Here is a 10971-nt window from a genome sequence, read left to right on the forward strand (position 1 = left end):
TAAGAGAGGGGCCAAGATTTGAAATATAAATAAATAGAACATCCAATAAAAAAGGTATAAAAAAATAAAATAAACGGGTTGTGTGAAATATAGCACATTAATATTAATTATACAAAAGGAATACTTTTTAAAGTTTTTTACATTTTATGTTACTAGAGAAGACATAGAATTAAAAATTAGTTGTACAGTAAAAGAAAAGTCAATTTTCCATTAAGGTATAATACTACTTATCCTTTATGTACCCAAAATCCCAGTGTGTTCTACAATAAGATACCTAAAACTTACTTTAGAATGTTTTAAAATATTAGAAAAAAAGGTAAAGTTCTCATTTGATATTTACATCTGTAAGTGTTTCTTGATATATTTGCCATTCACAACCCAGCTTCAATTTAATTTCTACCTTCAATTACTGCTACTCTTCCTTGAACATTCTGGCAACCATTATGATTGTTTGAAGTCTCATAAGTGGTCCATACTATATTCTCTTTTTTCTATTTCACGTGTGTGCTTTCCTAGAAAATGAGTTTCTTGCTTGTCTACATTACTAAACAGGTCCATCTTACAAAAATTTAAGCAGACTGAAGTTTGCTGTAAATTAACTGTTGTGCTCTCAGTGTTAGCAGAGGAATACAGTTAATCCTCATGGTTAATCCTACAGTATACACTTCTTCAACATTCTCTTACATTGACTGTCTCCAGTGCATAGGAGCTGATGATAAATATATATTTTTTAATTTTGTTACTTTTGGCAGAACATTCTGCTCTTTGTAGAAGACGATTAATCCCTGTACACAAAGGCTTCGATGCTGTACCTTTGTGGGGGTTAGTTCTTTCTAATTTGGGTTATTTGTTTCCTCTCGTGGGCTTATATGCATCTGCTATTATATTGCTATCTTGCTGAATTATGAAACTCCTTTTTTCTAGGTGTTTTATAATTTTAGCATCTATGATCTTTGTTCAGGTTTATGATTTATCAGAAATTAATTTTGCCTTATGTGTCAAGGGAAGGAAATTTAGCTCCTCCTCCATTCTCTTTTCAGTGGGACTAATAAACGCTTGCTGAAAAGATTTTTCTTTCCCATTGAATTACATCGTTGCCTGTCAAAATAATCTAATTTCATTTCTGCAGAGTTATTTTTGAACTCCTTTAAAAATATTTTCAGATTATAATATAATTACATCATTTTGTCTTTCCTTTCCCCTCACCAGCTTCTTTGTTATCCTGTCCCTTTTGCTCTTTTGCAAATACTCAACATGGTTTTTAATTAATAAATAAATTTAATTCCTAAATACTTAAGAACAACCTTGGTATTGGCTAGTCATTTGATGTGTGTTTCCCTGGGGACGAATATTTCCCTGACTCCCAGTCTCAGTTGCCTGTAGTTCTTTGTGGAAGGTTGCAGCCGCCTGACCTTCTCCCTATACACTTTAGCATGTCTTTGTGTAACTCATATCTAGACAGTCTCGTGGGTGAGATTTCATGGGTAGACCTTCTGACAGTTTTTGGAGACACAACAAATCTGCTAATCTTCTTCAATGATTCTGGGTGTAAGAGTTGTGTTATAGATGTGTCCATTGGTGCTCAGCTCCACAACTCCACATTTTGACCAGCTATAATTTTCTATGATGGTCTCTGTCTGTGCACTCCCTTTGCTTTCTTTGATATGGTAGTTGATATTATGTTCATATAACAGAGTTAGTGCCAAGAGCTTTAGAGTAAGTCTGGAATTAAAATATTAATTATAGTAGGGGCGTTGGTGCTATTTCATATTCTTAGGTTTACAAATTCTGGTTTTTAGCTTGAAAAACCTTTCTTAATTCTATATCCTGAAATTATTTTATATCAATTAATTCAATTGTTTTATTTCTATGGTTTTATTATTTTAATGTGTATTGTGTTATGGGTGCATATATGTCTGTGTACCATGTACAAGGGCTGGTGCCCTTGGAATCCAGTATAGGCATCAACTTCTTTAGAACTGGACTTACAAATGGCTGTGAAATACATGTGAGTTTTGGGTATTGAAACTGTCCTTTTTAATCCCTGAGCCATCTCTCTAACACATTGAAGTTATTTTTTATTATTAATAAATATAAATTTTGTCTAATACTTCTTTTGTTTTATTTTTGGTAAATGTTAAATATTTATGTGATTTGTCTCCTGTATGTTTTTTTTCCTGTATGTTTTTTAATGTGATGAGTTACATTAATTATATTCTGCATGCATGTCAATAAACTTAAGCCTGATATTTTATCAGAGGTTTCTGATAACTCAGTTCTTCTCTCTGTCTCTCTCTCTCTCTCTGTGAGTCATTGTCTCTCTTTCTTCAGCTGTCTCTCTTTTTCCTCTGTATTTAAGAAGCCCTGCTGCTCCCTACCTTTACATTCACTAATTTCTTGTTCAGTTTCATTCAAGTATGGGACCCACTCTGTATCACAAACTATATTCTATTATTTCTTAGTTTTGAATTGAGTATACTAGACAGTCATGAGTTTCACCAAGGTTCCGTTTGTGCTGATCTTACCCCATTCCTATTTCCTATCCCCCTGCTTCCCCTTGGTGCTTCCCTTCCTTTTCAGCAGCTCCACTTTTAAGCTCATGTCACATATGTTCATGTCACACATGTCTATATCACATGTATTCATGTCACATGTATTTTCTCACCTTCTTGTCTTTCTATCTCTTCCCCATTTGTCTCTTCTCTAACACCTCTCTTTCTACTCTCATGGCCCATTTCAAATTCCATAATTTATAACCATACCCAGACTCAGAAAGAAAATCAGGACTTCTGTGTTCTTTTAGTTTTCTTTGCTGAGAGGTTCCATGCTTTCTGTTGGTTCCAATCTGTACTTATCTAGAGTAGTTATTTTCACATTGATGTTCAACAGTGTCCACATGGAGTGTGTCTATGAGTTACAGTGGTTTTTTTTGTTTGTTTGTTTGTTTTTGTTTTTCTTTCTTTCTTACTTTCTTTCTTTCTTTCTTTCTTTCTTTCTTTCTTTCTTTCTTCCTTCCTTCCTTCCTTCCTTCCTTCCTTCCTTCCTTCCTTCCTTCCTTCCTTTCTTTCTTTCTTTCTTTCTTTCTTTCTTTCTCTCTTTCTTATTTCCCCGTGATTGCAGGGTCTAGTGCAATTGCATCTTCACAGTGCATGCTCTGTCACTGCATATACTGGGCATAACTGAAAAGCTTGTCCTGTTTTATTTTCAGAAGCAAGTCAAGCTTTTCTACCTAATGGCAGGAGTGTGGAATTAATCATGGACATTTTATTAAATGTTGAAAATAAAAACTAAGAGATTTACAGCTTTAAAATCAAATTCATTTCTGATGGAAAATGAGCATTTGGGTGTTTGACTAAAGCTTGTTACCACCACTTTCGTTTAGTCAGTTTGACGATGGAGTCACAGGGTGCTGGATGAAGCTGTCCCTTGTGGAGTTAGTGTTTCTGCCACTGCATGAGTGGCATTGGAGTTTCTCACTGCTTGGGTTTTTGTTTGTTTGGTTGGTTTTGTATTTATTTCTCCTGTTCAGTGAAACTTCATTGCTTTCACGTCAACTAAACTGAGAAGTATTATCAAGACATTGCCTATAAGAAGGAAGTATTTATTATGTTTAATTTAAGGTTACTGCTTACGCTCAGCCTCTCTCTCTCCTAACATCTTCTCGGATAGATACAGGCTTTAGATCATTGGCAGTCCTCTTCTAGCTCATACCTATACACAGAGCTTAGTGCCTGTGGAGGTCTCATGGAAATTCAATTTGTTTGTCTGGCAATTGCCATTCTTAGATAATATAGTTGGGTAGAACTAACTAATTTCCAATTTATTTTTGGTGTTATTGCATGGGGAAAATACTTGACCTTATTCACAAACAAGAAGTCTCAGCTGTGTACTCTGGTTGCTCTTCGCACCATTAGTCTGAGAGACTCAATAGATTTGAGTGTCTTTGTACATTTTCCATTAGTTCCTGTCTCCATAGCTATTGTTCTAATAGAAAAGGTTGTGAGTACATTCTACTAAGAATTCATTATAAAAATCATGATTTCTTTGAACAAAAATAAAAGCCTTTATCCTATATTCTCTTAAGAACAGCAGAAGGGAACAAACACAAAAACTTATAGGCAGAAATTATGCAGAGTGATAGAGACTATTGAATACTTGACCCAAATAGATGTCCCCATCACGATCTTCCCCTCAGCACTGAGGAAACGTTGAAAAGAGGAGGTAGAAAAATTTAATAGCCGGAGAGAATGGAGGACATCAATACAAGTCTATCTAAAGCAACATGAGCAAAGCTCACTCAAATTCCCATAGATTGAGGTGGTATGCACAGGCCCTGCCTAGGGCTACACTAGGTTCTTTGTATATACATACATACATACATACATACATACATACATACATACATACATACATAAATACTATGGATTCCAGTTTCATGTTTTTTATGGAATTCCCAAGTGTGAGAGTAAGTGAATCTCTGTTTCCTGTGCCTACTCTTGGGATTTCTTTCTTTCTTTCTTTCTTTCTTTCTTTCTTTCTTTCTTTCTTTCTTTCTTTCTTTCTTTCTTTCTTTCTTTTTTCCTTTTTCTTTCTTTCTTTCTGTTAGTTTGTTTGTGTGTCCAATTCTGACTTACTAATTTTTGCTTTAATTTATTATATATTATTTTATTATATTATTATCGCTTGGAAGCCTTTTTTTTTTCTAATAAGAAATAGAAAGGGAGTGGCTCTAGACACAATCAGAATATATGCAAGGGAAAAATCTATTTACAATAACAGGGGAAAAATTACCCAAACTCAGAAAGACAATAACTGCATGCTATTTCTTATGTGAAGATCTTAGTTTGGAATGTATTAGAAGTATATATGTAAATGAATATTGATGTAGTTAAAGCAAAAACAGAACAAACAAGCAAAAGGCTGTGAAGGAAATAGAGAAAAGAGGTAATGAGGTAGAGTTGTGTGAACATAAAAGGTCATATGTAGCATGAAAGGAGATAAAATAGGGAAGGTGTCAGAGAGGTGGAGCAGGCTAGTGGAGGAAGAATCTGTTAAAACACACTGTTAAAACATAGCACAATGATACAAAATATAAGTATAAATTGGAAAATTAACAAAAAAACCCTGCTCTACATACATCAACACTTCATAGAGTGAAGTGGTGCCTTGCTTCTGGTGTGAGCCATTGTCCTAATTGCTCACATTGCTTTCTGGTCACATTGCCCAGTTCTAACCATGTCAGCCTCTACTTAACGCCTTCACAATCCATATTTATAAATCGGTGGTTATATATCGATACTTTACATGAAGTTAAAACTGGCATAACGAGTAGTAAGCTATTCCAGTGGTGAAAGTTATCTAGAGCTAAATTATGCCGACCTAAGTTTGATCTCCAGGACTGATTTGGTAGTAGGAAAGAACTGAGTTCCAGAAGTTGTGCTAAGATACCAGCATGTGTAGTATAGTAAGGATGTAGATACATGCACGTGCACACACATGTGCACGCATACACCCACAAACACACATATACCACACACCACATAGCACACTTATATAAATGTAAATGTATAAAGATGAATAATTTGTTTCAAGTATTAGCCACAGTGACAAAAGTACCTAATATATTACTCTATGAAACTAATAAAAGTATTTACTCTTAGAATATTGTGATTATTTTTATTTTTATTTGTTTATATTATGTCACATTAAAAATGAGTAACAACCTACCACTGAACTGTAAAATACAGATGCATTGCATGTGAAAAGACCTGAGGAACAGGGTGTATAGCTACATTCCTCTTTGAGTAACATCATACTACACCAACTATATATGCCATATCAACTTTAACATTGTCTTCCTTGTCATACTGTTATTTTGATTTTGTGTATATAAAACTATAAACAACTTATGAGAACTACTTTTCTGTACTTAGTTTTGATATTGGTAGTTTTATTTTAGTGGGCTAAAAGACTAGAATGGAGTTGCATATCCTGTGCAAAGCAATTGTTGCTAAATTTATTATATATATATACACACACACACCCAGGTTCACTGACAATGTGGATGGTCTTATATCCATGACTACAAGAATAGAAACACACTAAAAAAATTATGTTTATACATATAACCCATTTACATATGACTCTATATCTTCTAGACATATCTTACTTCATCTTGTGTATTTTGGCACATGTAAAATGGCTGCTCATTCATGTTCAATTATGTTATTCCCTAATGATATAATTTAACGTATATGCGTTTTCCATGAATCACCAGTATGCATTTGTCAATTTTTCCTTTATTATTATTATTGTTTATTAGATATTTACTTTATTCACATTTCAAACATTGCCCCCTTTCTTGGTTTCCCCTCCAAAAACCCCCTATCCCCTCCCCACTTCCCCTGCTCACCAACCCACGCACACCCGATTCCTGTCCCTGGCATTCCCCTACACTGGGGCTTAGAACCTTCACAGAACTAAGGGCCTCTCTTCCCATTGATGACCAACTAGACCATCCTCTGCTACATAGGCAGCTGGAGCCATGAGTCCCACCATGTGTACTCTTTGGTGGTGATTTAGCCCCAGGGAGCTCTGGGGGTACTGGTTGGTTCATATTGTTCCCCCTCCTATAGGGCTGCTAAACCCTTCAACTACTTGGGTCCTTTCTCTAGCTCCTTCATTGGGGACCCTGTGCTCAATCCAATGGTTGGATGAGAGCATCCACCTCTATATTTGTCAGCTATAACAGGCTTCTGTCAGTAAGCACTTGTTGACATCCTCAAAAGTGTCTGGGCTTGGTGACTGTATATGAGATGGATCCCCAGGTGGGGCAGTCTCTGGGTGGTCAATCCTTCAGTCTCTGCTCCAAATTTCATCTCTGTAACTCCTTCCATGGGTATTTTGTTCCCCCTTCTAAGAAGGATCAAAATATCCATAGTTTGGTCTTCCTTCTTCTTGAGTTTCATGTGGTTTGTGAATAGTATCTTGGGTAGTACAAACTTCTAGGCTAATATCCACTTATGAGTGAGTTCATGCCATGTGTATTCTTTAGTGATTGGGTTAACTCACTGAGGATGATATTTTCTAGTTCCATCCATTTGCCTAAGAATTTCATAAATTCATAGTTTCCAATAGCTGAGTAGCACTCCATTGTATAAATGTATCACATTTTCTGTATCCATTCCTGTGTTGAGGAGTATCTGGGGTTTTTTCCAGGTTCTGGCCTCTATAAATGAGGGTGCTATGAATATAGTGGAGCATGTGTCCTTCTTACATGTTGGAGCATCATCTGGATATATGCCTTGGGGTGGTATTGCAGGGTCATTAGGTAGTACTAAGTCCAATTTTCTGAAGAATGGCCAAACTGATTTACAGAGTGGTTGTACCAGCTTGCAATTCCACCAGCAATGGAGGAGTTTTCCTTTTCTCCCAACCTCACCAGCATCTGCTGTCACCTGAGTTTTTGATCTTAGCCATTCTGACTGTTGTGAGGTGGAATCTCAGGGTTGTTTTGATTTGATGACTAAGGATGTTGAACATTTCTTTAGGTGCTTCTCAGCAATTCGGTATTCCTCAGTTGAGAATTCTTTGTTTAGCTCTTTACCTATTTTTTAATAGGGATATTTGGTTCTTAGAAGTTTAACTTCTTGAGTTTTTTGTATATATTGGATATTAGCCCTCTATTGGATGTAGGATTGGTAAAGATCTTTTCCCAATATGTTGGCTGCTTTTTGTCTTATTGACAGTTTCCTTTGCATTACAGAAGCTTTGCAATGTTATGAGGTTCCATTTGTAGATTCTTGATCTTAGAGCACAGTTTATTGGTATTCTGTTCATTAAATTTTCCCCTGTGCCTATGTGCTCAAGGCTCTTCCCCTCTTTCTCTTATATTAGTTTCAGTGCTTCTGGTTTTATGTGGAGGTCCTTGATCCACTTGGACTTTGAGCTTTGTACAAAGATATAAGAATGGATTGATATGCATTCTTTTATATGCTAACCGCCAGTTGAGTCAGCAGCAATAGTTGAAAATGCTGTCTTTTTCCAAATGCTCAAAGCACACATTGCACTATACACAATAATTGTGGGAGACTTCAATACCCCACTCTCAGCAATGGACGGATAATGGAAACAGAAACTGAACAAAGACGCTGTGAAACTGTCAGAAGTCATGAAACAAATGGATTCAACAGATATCTATAGAACATTTTATCCTAAAACAAAAGTATATACCTTCTTCTCAGCACCTCATGGTACCTTCTCAAAAATTGACCACATAATCAGTCACAAAACAGGCCTCAACAGATACAAGATGATTGAAATAATCCCATGCATCCTATCAGATCACCACGGTCTAAGGCTGGTCTTCAATAGCAACATAAATAATAGAAAGCACACATACATGTGGAAGCTGAACATTTGCCACTTTAATAACTATATTTCCTGTTAATTTTAGAACTTGTATTTTCTAGTTAAGTATTCTTAAAGAAACTAAGAAAAAGTTTTATACCCTAGTTTGTGGTCTGTAAAATAACAACAAAATAAAGAAATGTTATACATGAAAATACGTAAGAGCTGTGAGTAGCTCAACTTTAGTCTTCCTTCCCAGTGTCTGCAGGGTCATTGCTTCATCTCCTTTGACTCCCTGTAGAAGCTACATGATCACTTTATATATAAAGAATCTTGAGGAAACAAAAATGTGTTCAAAGTGGGGAAAATTGTGTTTATACAATGACCCATTTACATATGACTCCATATCTGACAGACACGAATATGCATGTTTGCCATAATTAATGCATACACCTCTTTTATCCTCTAGCCTAGGATGTTTCAGGTGTAAGTAGTAACATTATCCTTTGGAGACAAGGGATCTCTGTAGGTCACAATTGTCAAGTGATCTCAGAATTCTTATCAAAATCTGTTTCTTGTGCCCCTATGCAATAATGTTAATTAAAGAATGAAAAAGCACTATATTGATGTAGTCTTATGAATGGAAACAAGGAGTTGGAAATGCAAACATTCTATATATGGAAAGGATGGGAAGAGCGAAATTAAAACTTACAAAAAAATGGATGCTAGAGAAAACTGAAGAAAATTGTCTCATCATTGATCTGGTAAAGTATGAATAAAGCCATCAGCATGAGACAAATCATAATTTAATGGAATAGTCACAAGTTTGTGTGTAGTCAGGAGAAGCAAAAGGATATATAATAAAATCACAGGCACCAAGGAATAGGCTGAGGACAAAAATAAGACAATCATAGAGGAAAAGCTGCATGCAAGAATGTAAATACTGTGAAAAACATACAAAAGACTTTGAAGGACAGGACTGAGAGAAAGAGCAAATTTGAGAGGAATTGGGTAAATACTAGTAAGGAACAAGAAATAAGACATCTATGGGGTCAAAAGATGCTAAGTTAACTACAATTCATGTCCCCGAATTAATAAACCATAGTATTGGTGAGAATATAAACATTTAGCAATGCAATTCAAGGAGAATTTCCACAAATAAGTCATAATTGAATTTATAAGTTTAAAAGATATATTATGCCCTCGGAAAAAATTACCCAGAACGATTAACTGTGGAACAAATCGCAGTAACAGCTGTACTGAGCTCACCAAAAATTCTTTTTGTTATCTTGGCCAAGTGATCAGAATACACCAGAGAAATAACATAACACTGCAAGCTGTTTTTAAAAATACAAAAAAACGGGGCCTAGTAAACACAGAAGTGGATGCTCACAGTCAACTATTGGATGGATCAAAGGGTCCCCAATGGAGGAGCTAGAGAAAGTATCCAAGGAGCTAAAGAGATCTGCAACCCTATCGGTGGAACAACATTATGAACTAACCAGTACCCCAGAGCTCTTGACTCTAGCTGCATATGTATCAAAAGATGGCCTAGTCGGCCATCACTGGAAAGAGAGGCCCATTGGACAGGCAAACTTTATATGCTCCAGTACAGGGGAACGCCAGGGCTAAAAAATGGGAATGGGTGGGTAGAGGAGTGGGGGGGGGGGTGTGGGAGACTTTTGGGATAGCATTGGAAATGTAATTGAGGAAAATACGTAATAAAAAAATAAAATAAAAATACAAAAAACAAAAAACCAACCAAACTACATAACCCACAGTATGAAAAGAAATGATCTTAAATCTTTCAGCAAAACTGTGACCTAAAATATTATATACATCCATACCATTTTTACTTATAAAACTTGTATTTTCTTATGCTTATTGAAAATACATTTCACACAATATATTCTATGAGAGTTCCTCTCACCCAATTCTACCCAGGTGAAACCCAACTGTTTCTACCCAAATCCATACCCCGTATTTCCTTCTCATATAAAAACATACATCTAAAAATACAATAATAAAATAAAGCAAACCATAAAAGTACAAAAATAAGATAACAGAAGAAAAAGAGACAAAAGTATAATAAACAGGAACATAGATTCAGAGGCACACACATTTATACAGAGGGGGAGAGAGAGAGAGAGAGAGAGAGAGAGAGAGAGAGAGAGAGAGAGAGAGAGAGAGAGAGAGAGAGAGAGAGGAGGGGGGAGGTCTCATAAAAATGCAAAACCAAAATGACAACGTACAGGTAAAACAAAAGACCATCTTCCCTAGTCTGCAGTGTCAGGCATAGATTTTATATCATGAAGTGGGCCTTAAATCCAATCAGATATTGATTGGTAACTCTCACAAGTATTGTGTCATTATTGCACCAGAGGCCACAAGCTTTGCATCCTTACTGCACCAGAGGATTGTGCAGGTAGGTTATCATTGCAGATTTCTAGCTGTCCTGGTGTATACCTTTCATTTTGATAGCCTGTCAAGTGCCTTTCGACACTATGAACACCAGTATGAAGGAGCAAAGGCTGCATGTAGATACCTGCTCGAATTCTCCCTGTTCAGTGAGTTGTTAGGAGTCATCCTCAGCAACGGGGCCTTACCATTAGATTACAGAGA

This window comes from Mus musculus, chromosome 12 (genome assembly GCF_000001635.26).
Source record: "Mus musculus strain C57BL/6J chromosome 12, GRCm38.p6 C57BL/6J".
NCBI classification, from domain to species: Eukaryota; Metazoa; Chordata; class Mammalia; order Rodentia; family Muridae; genus Mus; species Mus musculus.